We start from the raw sequence: 8424 nt of genomic DNA, 5'->3' as shown, positions 1-8424 counted from the left end.
TGCAATTGATTTTGCAATGGGAGCCGTTTTAGGACAAAGAATTGAAAAACGATTCCAACCTATTTATTACGCTAGTAAGATGTTACAAGGAGCACAAACAAATTATACAACTACTGAAAAAGAACTCCTTGCTATCGTCTTTGCTTTTGACAAATTTCGTTCATATCTCGTTCTAGCTAAAACGGTGGTCTATACCGACCATTCTGCTCTTAGATATCTATTTTCAAAACAAGATGCCAAACCACAATTAATCCGTTGGATCTTACTCTTACAAGAGTTCGATATTGAAATCCGAGATAAAAAGGGAGCAGAAAATCTCGCGGCTGATCATCTTTCTCGTCTTGAAAATCCTGAATTAGAAGTTCTAAATGAATCGGCCATACAAGATAACTTTCCTGATGAATATCTATTGAAGATAGATTATAGTGAAATTCCATGGTTTGCAGACTATGCAAACTATTTAGTATGTGGATTCCTTGAAAAAGGATTATCGTACCAAAAATGAAAGAAATTATTTAGTGATATAAAACACTATTTCTGGGAAGATCCACATTTGTTTAAAAGTTGTCCCGATGGAATAATACGCCGATGTATATTCGGAGATGAAGCTAGTCAAATCTTAAACCATTGTCACACAGGACCAACAGGAGGGCATTATGGGCCTCAACTCACAGCAAGAAAAGTCTACGATGCTAGATTCTATTGGCCTACAATTTTCAAAGACGCACACCTTCTTTGCAAATCTTGTAATGCATGTCAAAGGGCCAAAAAAATAAGTCAACGTGATGAAATGCCACAAAATGTCATTCAAGTATGTGAAGTATTTGACGTTTGGGGTATTGACTTTATGGGTCCATTTCCAAAATCTCATAATAATCTCTACATTCTCGTTGTCATTGATTATGTATTTAAATGGGCGGAAGCACAAGCTCTCCCAACTAACGATGCACGAGTTGTAGTCAACTTTTTAAAACGTCTTTTTGCTAGGTTTGGAACACCGAAAGCTTTAATAAGTGATCGGGGTACTCATTTTTGTAATAATCAACTTGAGAAAGTTCTCAAAAGATATGGAGTAACTCATAAAATCTCAACCACTTATCATCCACAAACAAGTGGACAAGTTGAAAATACCAACCGAGCTTTAAAACGTATTCTAGAGAAAACCGTAGGATCAAATCCGAAGGAATGGTCCATGAAATTGGAGGATGCACTCTGGGCTTTTAGAACAGCCTACAAAACTCCAATTGGAATCACACCTTTTAAACTCGTTTACGGAAAAGCATGTCACCTTCCAGTAGAAATTGAGCAAAAAGCATTTTGGGCTTTGAAGACATGTAATCTTGATTTACATGAAGCGGGACATCTACGGTTAAGTCAACTAAACGAATTAGAAGAATTAAGACATGAAGCATATGAAAATTCGTTAATTTATAAAGAAAGAACGAAGAAATGGCATGATAAAAGAATCAGAAGTTTAAAAGAATTTAAAGAAGGGGACAGAGTTCTTCTTTTCAATTCACGATTCAAGCTATTTCCTTAAAAATTGAAATCAAGATGGTCTGGACCATTCATAGTCAAAAGAGTTTTCCCATACGGAACAGTAGAGTTAATAAATTCAAATGGGATTGAATTTAAAGTTAATGGTCACAGAGTTAAACATTACATAGATAATCTAATGGAAGTTGAAGATGAAGTTAATCACAATTTTGACACCACAGCTAACTAAGTGTGGGAAGGTTCGAATTTTTTAGGATAATATATATTTCTGTTTGAGTTAGATATTCTGTTTTCGTGTAGTTCTCGAGAATGGAATCCGAATGGTCTTTCCTTAGCAGACCCTAAAGAACTAGTCTTCTCCCCCCCATTCTGAATTTTTATTTTCTTTTAGGTTTTACGAGATGAAGAATTCCTTTGATTTGAACCATGGTCTAATGCTACATGCTATGATTACTAAACGTAATAATGACACCCTTCCGAGTGAACTGGTATCATTCATAAGAGGCAAAATGGACGGAGTAAGAAAAGAACTCAGAAAAGATCATCATAAGATACATTTTGGTAAAGGAAAATCAAAATCCGCAACAAAAAGAAGATCACGACACCTTGAAAGATGTTATAAATGCAGAAAATGGTCACACGAAGGTAAATGTTCAAACAATCAAACATATTCAAATACCGAATTTGTTACTCTATGCAGAGAAGGACCGTTTATATGTTTAGAAGAAAAGATATTGAAGAATCGAGGTTTCGCTTACGTAGCTATGGAAAATCAAATCACACGACTCTTCTATGAGTCGGCTAAAGCAGGTCTCTGAGAATTCTTTCTCACAGGTAAGTATGTACAGTTTTTATTTTTATTGCTTTTAACCTTTTGATAATAAATGCTGAATCGTTCGCTATAAAGTATTAAATTGGTATTCAATAAAATTAGGTATGCGTAACCGAAATTATTGATATCATACAAAAATTTATTACATCACTGCAAAATTTACCGTTTATTCTTAAGGTATAAATATCTTTAATCAATCAACCCAAAATATTTCAGAAATTCGTCAGGAGTAAAACTAGGTTATGGAACCGAAATTACTTTACCGAAAAGAGGGGCGTATATTTTTGATAATATTTGATTGATTAAAGTGGGATAAAAAGACTAAAAAGATTTTTAATTTTATTTTTACCTTGTTTTTAAAATTAATATATAAATATTAAATTAATATTGTAAATCTTTTTAAATTAATATATTTAAGTTTTTAAGTATTTTTAAAAATTAATATTTTTAATATAAGTTTGTATGTATAAAAACAAAAATATAATATAAGTTTGGTTTGAATTTTTAATTTTAATAATATAAATTTTTAATTTTATGCATTTTAAATTTAAGTTTGGTGTGAATTTAAAAACAAAAATTTACTTTATTTCATTAAGTTAAAAATGTGATTTCTAAAAATTCGTCGTGAGTTGAAAACTAGTTCGTTGAACCGTAATTGCTTTACCCAAGGGAGGGACGAGAAATTTTATTATCATTATTTTTAATCTTATTGAATTAAAGTATGCCAAAAATATTAAAAAACCTAAAAATCTTTGCTTTTAAAATGACGCTTAAAACGTAACAAAATTTAAAATTTTGTCGAGGGACGGACTAGGACATCGATCCGAAACTACCTCGTCCTAAATAACAAGGAAAACAAAATTTTAAATTTATTAATTTTTGTTTTATTAAGTAAAAGGATATATAAAAAATATATATATATCAGACCCCATGCGATCGCATAGGGTTCCTTTGTAAAAATCATGCGGTCACATGGGGACCAATTTCTGGTCAGAATCAAATACCCGGCGACCTGGTTCTCTGTTCTCACTCCACACTCATACACAAACACGAACACATACACACATACACTCTTCAAATCACCAATTTTCACCCAAATTTCACCAAATTTCTCACAAAACTTCGCTACAATCATGCCTAGGTTCGGATTTTTTTAGCAAGAAGGTAAAAATTATACCCTAAACTCTTAAATTTCTTAGTTTTTGTGATAATTACCAATATTTTACCTAATTTGATTTTGTTAATTTCTAGTATAATTAGAGTTAAATTGTTAGTATTTTATGCATGCATAACCTAGATTGATGCTATTTAACATGATTTGAAGCCAAAAACTTCAAAAAATTTAGAAATCTAGGGTTTGTGTTCTTGAGCAATTTGGGGCTTTTTGATATAAACAGGTTATGGCCGATTTTTGTCATGAATTATTGCTAAATTAAGTAGTGTAACATGTTTTGGTAGCTAAATGATCCAAACTTTGATCCTAAACATGATTTTTGAGAATTAAAGTGGACTTTTTAAGTCTAAAATTCATGAACTTGATTAAATTGATGTAAATGTCATTTGAAACTGGTTTAATTGCTAGTAATGGTTATTTTAACATGTTATTTGATTTGAATGCTTATGAACTTTGTAAACATTTTTATATATGCTTATTTGAAAAAGTGTAGAATTGTTAAAATAGTGAAAATGTATATAAGTTTAATTTTGATTGAACATTTTATTGTAATTGTTTCAAGTTGTTATTTTGCTAACACTAATGCATATTTGGATGCACAAATTTTGTGTTCAATGTGTTTTGCAGAGAAATACCGATACTAATGGTGCATCATCATCATCTAGGCAACCTGCTACAGAACCTGAACTAGAAATGCAATATGAGCCACAATATGAACCAGAACCTGAACAGGAACAACAACAGGAACAACAACAACCTGATCAACACGTACCATATTATGATCCGCAACAAGAATATGTTAATGCCTACGTAATTTTTCCTATTCATCCGATAATAGAACACCCAACGATTCATGAAGAATAGTTGCATCCTAATCTGAGATTTGATCGAAGCTGGAGAGATTACCCAACGTATCAAAGTAACAAATTCAAACTGGTAACGAAAAATGTAGAAGTGCCGAGGTTAATTGATTGGGAGCCTTTGGAAAGGGTCCAACTAGTTAACTCAGTTAGACAGCATTTGATCCAAAGGTATAGCAGCTCTTCTTTTCCCGATTGGGAACGTTTATTCACTATTCGTAGGCCTGTATATAAGGAATGGTGTGTTGAGCTTATGAGTACTATTTCACTTAATGCGGATTTAGTTAGGTTAGATGATAGAAGTTTTCTTAGATTTTTATTTTGCCGTAGGATGTACAGGATGTCCATGCTGGACATGGCCAGGGCTTTACAGATTTACACTCCTGGTGAATTACTACTACCCAATTGTACAAATTTGATTTATCATGGGGAGCGGGTAGATAGGAATTTTGACGCGGACGCCATCTGGAGGCGTATGTCAAATTATAATGTTTTTTTGCTGGGAGGAAGACACTCCTATTTAGATATTAACAAAGCAGAGCTACGTATTATACATAAATTTTTAGCTAATTCGATTACACAAAGAGGTAAAAACAAGGAGAAGATGACCTTACACGACTTATTTTACCTTAAGTGTATTCGAAACACTAGAAGCTTTGTTAATATCCCCTACTGTGTTGGTTTTTATCTGTCCAAAGTAGTGGCAGGAATACAGGACGAGGGAATAATAGGAGGAGGTATTTTTGTTACTCTCATTGGTGAGTATTTGGGTGTAGATAGGGATCAAGGGGGTCCACTTATGGTATGTAGAGAATAAGATGATACTTTAGGATTGAATGTCTATCAGGGTGCTAAGGTATTAAAGAGCAGACGCAATCAGGCAGTACCATATGATGGTAATCATCCACAGGTAGAGAGAGGTTCAGATGAGGAAATGGAGGAAGCGGATGACATTAGGGATATCATTAGGGAGGCTATGACTGACGTCTACCAGCGTATAGATGAGGTAGAAATGACAAACCAGGATAGACATAGTCGGTACGAGCAGTGGCACGCCCAGGATGTGTACGAGCATTCTAGGCAACGACAGCATGATAGATGGCACTATCATCAGCATCAGATCATGAGCCAGCTATCACCTCAGGTATCAAATAACTACGTATCGACCCGACCTGCTTACTATCCTCCACACCAGCCCGATATGCGACCACCATTTACTCTCTACGACCCTAACCAGGCCTATCAGTACACCTATAACCAACCGTGGAACCCGCTCGATGACATGAACTGGAACCCCTATCCAGATTGATACAGTTTCTGTTGGTGATTTTTATCTTTTATTATTTTTATTTATTTATGTTTAAACATATAATATTGTGATACTTTTATGTAAGTTTTAATATTTTTATTATGTTGTACTAATATTTCATATTTGATTTGAAAGTGGGATTTTAAGTCTCATTTCAAATTACCATGCATGTTATTATTTGTATGTATGTATATTGTCATGTACACAACAGGGTAAAACAGCTCATTTTCAAAGACTGTCATTAAGTTCAGCAAAAGCTACTAATTTTGACGACAAAACTAAAAACAAATGTGATGTAACAACAAGACGGAATGAACAAATGATGTGCACCATTTATCATTCAACAAACAAACGCCAATATGTTTGGAAACTTTGGTAAAATTTAATCATTTTTCTACGCTAATCACCCTCAATAATTTAAATTGTACTGATTTCTTGCAAATGAGGGCATTGCAAGATCTTAAGTGTGGGAAGGGGTTAAATTCTTTCGGATTTTTAAAATTTTAACTTATACACTTGGTTACCATTAAAAATACTAGTAACGCAGTAGTTGTATTAGAATCTAGTGCTCTCTGATAATAAAGAACAGCTCTAGTCTTATATACTGACTACCCAATTCTAGTAAAAAATTTTAAAATTTTGAATTAAATGAACTCAAAATCATGTTTATACATATTTATGAGCGATAAAACTAGGTGTTAACACCGAAATTATTGTTACCTCGGAAAGGACATAAATTGATAAACAACCTAAAATGTTAGAATTCATTTAAAATGGAATAGAGGAAAATAAAAAGGCAAAGAAAGGAAAATAAAAGGCAAGTGTGGAAAAAATTTACCAAGTTATTTAGAACATATGTCACATATTTTTGTACAAATAATTGAAGATACTTTTGTTTTGGACAAAATTATCTGTTTTACCCGGTAAATTGTAATATATTTGAAAGAAAGATGGATCTACATGATGAATCAATTCCATCATTAAAAGGAAGTAAAGTCTTCCGAAAAAGACACGCGCTTCTTGATTTAGGTCAAGAAGTTGTCGTCCAGACCAGTTGTAGAGTCTACGAAAAACCTTGAAAAGTTTTCTCGAAAATCAACTGGAAATTCACGGACCTCAGCATCAAACAGGGTCGCCAAGTGGTCAGACTTATCCTAACCATGAGAGGATCTGTCTCGTACAATGGGGGCACCATGCAAATTAGCTTATAAGACTAATGAATCAGATCCCCAGAAAGGATAATCTCCTTAAAAGATCAAAAATCAGCTTTTAAGACTGATATTACTCAATCTTTGAGATTGACCTTAAAGATTGAGAATTACAAACTCATGAAATTCGATGATATCTAAACTCGAGCTTGAACGAGAAAATATTTTGATCAAAAATTACAAACCGATTTGTTTTCTGAAAACCCATTTTTAATGCGTTCATTACCATTGAATGTAAAATCCTAGGAATTCACCTGGAATTCATTAGGTCACCTGAACCAAATCGGGTGTCAACCGTAAGAACGGCGGTTACATAGCATGGTCGAAGACAGGACCTTGTGCCAGACCGAAAAACTATAGGGTAATCTTTACTATTGCTCCTACAAATGATAGTAATTGCATCCGACATGATATAGACCATAATTAAAAACATGTCACGGGACATTGCCTTAACAGTTGCTTGTTCAACGCTTTCCTTTACAACCGGACGGTAGTTTACCGAAAGGTAATATACGGAGCAAGTATACTGGACGTGTTGCTTTCCCAATACAAGGTTAGCAAGTGGGTGACACAAAATCGCAAGTTTTGAGCTAAAATTTTCAAATCTGAAACCCACAAAACCCACAAAAAGATTTTGCAAACACCGGTGAAGGGTTATTCCGGAAAACCTATCTAGGGTAAAAGCTAGATTTTATTTTTGAAAGATCAAATGTTTTCATAAAGATCCAATTTCCCTAAAGGATCTAAATTTTCATAGTCATGTGGGACTGTAAACCACATCGTTACTACCATTGTTCATACCGCCGTATAGAAATCACTGATGTACAAAGTGTGAAGAATAAAGAAGTGATTCTAGTATTTTTTATTTCAAGACTATATTGCTTGAGGACAAGCAACGCTCACGTGTGGGAATATTTGATAATGCTAAAAACGAACATATATTTCATAGCATTATCCCTCAAGAAAGACAAGCTTTTAGTTGCAATTGTTCTATTTACAAGTGATATTCGTTTAAATAATAAAATGTGAAGACAAAAGACAGATTCGACGATTTGAAGACGCAAACGACCAAAAAACTAAAAAGTACAAAGTACAATCAAAGTGGTTCAAATTATTGATGAGAAACGTCTCAAAATTACAAGAGTACAATACGCAAAAACGCAAAGTACAAGATATTAAATAGTACGAAAGGACGTTCGAAAATCCGGAACCGGGACCAGAGTCAACTCTCAATGCTCGACGCAACGGACTAAAAATTACAAGTCAACTATGCACATAAATATAATATAATATATAAATAATTCTTAAAATTATATATATATTATATTATATATATAAACCGTCGGCAAATAAACAAACAAAAGCATGTGAGCTGTAAAAGAAGGCCATGCGATCGCATGGCCAGAAGGCACAAATTCCATGCGATCGCATGGTGAACAGTATCAGGCCACATCCTATAAAAAGCAACGAATTCAGTCGAATGTTGTACACCTTTTTCTCTCTATCTCTCACGTAATATATATATATATATATATATATATATA

Source organism: Rutidosis leptorrhynchoides, chromosome 7, assembly GCF_046630445.1.
Source record: "Rutidosis leptorrhynchoides isolate AG116_Rl617_1_P2 chromosome 7, CSIRO_AGI_Rlap_v1, whole genome shotgun sequence".
Taxonomy (NCBI): domain Eukaryota; kingdom Viridiplantae; phylum Streptophyta; class Magnoliopsida; order Asterales; family Asteraceae; genus Rutidosis; species Rutidosis leptorrhynchoides.
Note: the sequence above shows the minus strand (reverse complement) of the source record.